Below are 5,363 nucleotides of genomic sequence, written 5' to 3'. Positions count from 1 at the left end.
ATTCCTCGATGGCTTTTATACTCCTATTTCAGCTTAGGTTTGAAACAGAAGAAAATGAAACTTTAGTACGAGAGTTTTGTTATAAATATACAAGAAGAATGCATCAGTGGATTCCCCAAAGAATTTACAACCATTCACAGCATTACACAGTCATCAGCACTAAGCAGGGGTCTCCACATTTTTCAGTTTTCTCTGTAAGTTCAATGATAATATCCACACTAGCTTAAATTATTCAAGATGATGAAACTTTATTGGTGAACATGCACTGCCTAAATTTAAAACTGTACATTATTATCTTCCCTTGTGAATGTATTTTAAGGATGTGTTAAGCTTTTTGAAGTGTAATTCAGAGACTACTGTATCTCAAACAACATAAAATACTTTTCATCTTGTGAAGGATCCTTTAGACTTCTAAGGTCCTATCTGTTGTACATTTTTAAGTCCCTTTATAGTTTCAAACCCAGTGGGTTACGGATGTTAAATTCAATCCCTAAATTGAATTCAAAGTTGATACGAGCCTGCCTGCAGAACTAAGGAAAGCCTTCCTATTATAAGAACCAAAAGTCAATATTTTTAACCCCTCATTGACATGTTTTTTTTCTTTTTCCCTAGAAATTCTCCATTGTTCCTCACAAAAAGCCAAAAAAAAAAAAGAAAAACTTAATTTCAATTGCGTTCTATGACAGAACTATCGTCATGGCCCAGAGTCTTATGAGAATTTTTACTGTTGTGGTTTTTTATTATTATTATTTTACATCCTATAATCTTTATTCATAAATATGCATCCTTTCTTCCTAAGCATGGTAAAAACACAGGACTGTTGCAGAGAACTTAAAACTTACATACAAAAAATAAAAGATTGTAGTAAACACAAACAGGAGAAAATGAAGAGTTACATTGCAGTATCTCACTGTGAAAGCCCAGTGGTTCACCAGGATCAGACACAAACACTCCACAGCCCCACCTCAGGTCTTGGTAGGACTGAAAATTCATAGCAAGGACAAATATCCAATAGTGTTTCCTCTGTAAATCATGATCAATACAAAGTGACTTACAGAAATGCTGCCTTTGCACAAAGGCACCCCATTAACCAAGTGCCAGGCAGGGTGCCCCTATTTAAGTACCCCATAGGCCATGTCAGGGACCCTCAGGGAACAACCCTGGGACAAACAGGGAAGGGATCTGGCAGAGCCCATGTCTCAGGACTGGTCCCTTGTTCCTGTGATACTGATGGCAGCTGCTTCTGAGCAGAGTGAAATCTTGTGTGCTACTTCAGTCCCTGCCCCAAAGCTCCAGCAAATCCAGTGTGGGCAGATCAGTGTGCCCCTGGAACTCTGTGTGCTGCACCCAGTGTTTCCTGCTTCACTGGCTGCCACCCTCTGATTAATAGCACAGGCAAAGCAAGCACAACTTTGGATATACTTGAAACAATTAGATTTCAGGAAAGGCTTTTGTCATCAATTCTGTCTGTCTCACAAAGTTCAAAATTCCCTTGATACGCTGTCCATGTCACTATGCTAAACAATAGCAACTATTCTTAATTAAAAATGACCACTGGGTGTAGCTTTCCATCTTCATGGCCTTCTACAAGGAATCACAGTACAGGGATCACGATGACAGAAAGGACTAAGCCCAAATCTGCCTAAACTCTACAGACCTAGATGCTCTTCTCTTATATAAAAAGTCAGTGTCTCCAAAAACCAAGGGTTTGTTTTGACTGCTTGCAGCATCTAATTTTGCCCACAGAGATTAGCCTGTTTTGGCCCTGGGCATATGGTTTTCATTTCTCTTGTTTACATCTCAGCCCAGTGTTTTACGTATTGGTTAATATCTGCCAGGAACCAAAGAATTTTGCAAGCTGAATGCAAATGTCAAATAACCTTTTCAACTGAAATAAAATGGTCTGAGGAAGGTCATGAACTCCTGCTCTGGCAGATCCAAGTTTACACCCCTGGCTGACAAATACTTAATGTACAGATTTAGACAAATGATATAGCTTCTCTCTGCCTCCATTTTCTCATGTACATAACAAGGGTAAGGAGATACCATTGCTTTGGAGAAGTCTTATCAGATGAGCTGATATTTGGGCAACAGTGTGACTGCTGCATGGTCCATCTCACCACTGAAACAGCCATCCCAGTGTCTACTTAACAGAGAACAGCAAAATGCTTACTTGATATAAAAAGAAAACGAAAAACATGTGATTTGAATCTCTGTCACCCACTGTCATCTTACCCCACAAAAATGTCTCCAGTTGATGGGTATCAACACCATGCAATGCTCCCAGGGACTGTCAGTCCAGGCCTTTCCTGGGTATGTTCTGCAGTTACAGTGTGTGGGGCCAGCCCACAGCCAGGATAAAGGGGCATCCTTTGCTACAGGAAGACTGTCATGGAGAATGGAATTAGCACAGCTCCTCCCTTAAAGCAGATTTCTCCTCCTAAGGAGGATGAGGAGGTTCATGTTCTGTAGCTGAAAAGGGCAGTTGGCAGCCTGCATAATTTAGAGCTGCCTGGACGGATATTATGCAGGAGTCAACACTGTTCTGGTACTCCTGGAGTGGGGCAGAGCACCACAAAAGCCAATCTTTCAACATCCTCTTGATTTGTGATGTGCACTTGTTGATCCGCACCCAGGATCAGGGCCACAAGCACAAGACAGATTCGCCGGTTTAAAATTTAGACATCCCAAACACAAATTATATTCAAAGTAGAAGCAGGCCAATATAAAGAGGAAAGATTATTTTGTGGGGTTTTATAGTTGGTCAGGAACTCATCTTTATAGCTCCTCTGAAAAACAGCACCATCAGCAAAGACACCCTACAGCGTGAGGGCATCAGCTCTAAACTAACTCAGAGGGAAATGCAAATCTATTAAGTCAACACCAGTTGTCTCTGACCTATTTAGTCCTTATCTGCCCACAAGCTTATTCTGATTTACTTAAAGCAGTTTATCCAGGATGAGCTAAGCCCCTGTTACTAATTGGTGAGCATCTTGTTTCACGTTGGCCTAAATGTCTTAAACTCAGCTAAAAAACCCTAGTTTAGAAAGATCAAAGTGTCTACACAGCTATCCACATTGCTTTAGCTAAGGTCTTTTTAAATTGAATCCTAAATTAGTCTGCATTAATTGAATCCTTTTAATTAAGGTGCATGCTCGAGCCCAAGATAGTGCCTATTTACGTGCTGACCAAAGACCTGGTTAGCCAGCCCAGCCCAAAGAAAATCCATTGGGCAAAAGACACCTCACATCCCAAATGTTTCTTTTCTGTTTTGCTTCCAGGCATCAGAACCATAAAGCCTCCAGGTCCACTGAAGTGTGCTGAACCTTGATCCTGGAAGTGCTGTCACACAGAGTGAAAATGAGGTACATGAGAGCATGAATAATATATATCACATTGCACTACATAGCTCCTTGGCATGCAAATGTCAAGAACTGGATCGTCAGCACAATATTCAGTCCAGTTCACAGGCTGAATATAGTATTAGGTGCTGTTGTTTCTTTTTGAAACTCAATATCAAAAATGTCCCTCAGGCAAGCTAACAGTTTAGGCTAAAATAGTGATAAATGCCCACTACCTCAGGAGCCATACCAGGGTCAGTCTCAGTTGGGTCAAGGAATCCTGGCTCCGGTATAAAGCCCTCTGTCTCACAAAGACTGATGGTGAGCAGACCAGTAGATTTACTTCTTTCTTTCTGACTCCTTCCTCCTGTTTCCCAAAGCTGCAGCTAACAGCTCCACAAACCTCAGCACTGGCTTTTCTGCTACAAACCAGACACTCAGAGATCCTTGCAAATCCCTCAGCACCTGCACTCCTGCCTACATAAGGGCCTGAGTGGGGGCAGGAGAATAAACGTCAGAGTGGAAATTTTCAGGAAAAAAATGTGTGAGATGGGTCAGGAGAGGTTCCACGTTTTTACTGTTGCTTGTTTCTCTGATCTGATTTCTTCCAATTCCCAGCATGTCTTGTTCCTCATTCCAGCTCTCCCTATAACCATTAGTTATTCCGTGCTCACATGAGCACTTCTAGCTTGCAGGGAAAACTGACATTAGGGGCAAACAATATTAAGCCTCACACCGTGAGAAATCCCAAATTATACAGCTACACAAGCCAAAACATGACAGAGGAAGGAAAAAGGACCCACATCTTAGCCCTTGACCCCTGTGAGATAACGCTACCTTTGGTTGCCAGAAAAGGTCTTTTCTCTTTATGTCACCTCTCAGTCACTCTGTTTATATTTCTTCTTTCCTTGGAAATGATCCTAAAAATCAGGTTCATATGCACAATGTTGACCTGCAGCTCCAGCGTTTACCACCTCCTTTCAGCTGTAGAACCAGATTCCACCTTCAGGGAGAAATCCTGCCTGCTCCCCTGAGAGAACCAAGGGAATCCAGGGAGCAGTGCAAGTGAGGGACCCTTGTACAGGTGGGACATGATTTAAAAAGGAGCAGGGCAAACTCAGCAGACTCCATCTCTGCACCATGTGACATGTGACAGCAGGGCTTGTAAGGTCAGAGTAGAAAGAGGGGGACCAGAAGAGACACTGTTAAAATGGCCAGGAGTCCATCGCTTTCTGCCTTGTCTTAGGAAAAACTTCTCTCTTTAGAAGGAGGTGTCTATCCCTGGAGAATAGACACAGTCCTCAAGGCAAGGCCTCCTGTTTTCCACTTGTAATGTGCCTTTTAACAGCATTAAATTGCTCTGCACATTAATGAGGTGGGTAATTAATAAATAATAATAATAATAACTTGATGCCGGTTCCATCTGGCATCTGCTGGAGAGCTTAGTCCTCAGTGTGGCTTGGTAATGCTTTCAGCACTTACCAGTCAGAAACCATCAGGCCACTCCAGGGCTGGTGGTAAGAGACAGTCTGGGCAGCACAGGGGAGGGGTTTGTTGTTCAGAAGGCTGCTATATTTATTTAGTATCATATAAAAGCCCTTAGAAAAAATCCTTCTTCCTTTCACTTAACTCCCTGCCAAGAAATTACTTGGGGGAATGGGGAAAATGCTCTTTTAAAGACTATTAAATGTTATTGTTAAAAGAAAAAGGTGCCCATAATGTAATGTCTTCCCCACAGCCGTTCTTTCCTCTCCCCAAAACAGCATCTCCGTTTTCTGTTTGTTTTGCACTACTAAACTGAAGTTGACAGTGTGGCTTCTGATGAATTGGTTCTTGGTGTCATTTTCAATGCTAATAGTTCTCCAAAAGGAGACTATTTGATTTTATAATTGCAGCAGCAGCTACATTCAGGGACTCACAAAACAAAAAATATTATTTACCCTTTCATTACTAGATGATCTTCAAGATCTCTTCCAACCCAAACTGTTCTATGATTATCTCAGAGGAAGGAAACTCACTCTT

The sequence above is a fragment of the Corvus brachyrhynchos genome, unplaced genomic scaffold (assembly GCF_000691975.1).
Source record: "Corvus brachyrhynchos isolate BGI_N302 unplaced genomic scaffold, ASM69197v1 scaffold48, whole genome shotgun sequence".
Classification (NCBI taxonomy): domain Eukaryota; kingdom Metazoa; phylum Chordata; class Aves; order Passeriformes; family Corvidae; genus Corvus; species Corvus brachyrhynchos.
The sequence above is the reverse complement of the archived record's forward strand: the minus strand, read 5'-3'. Positions refer to the sequence as shown.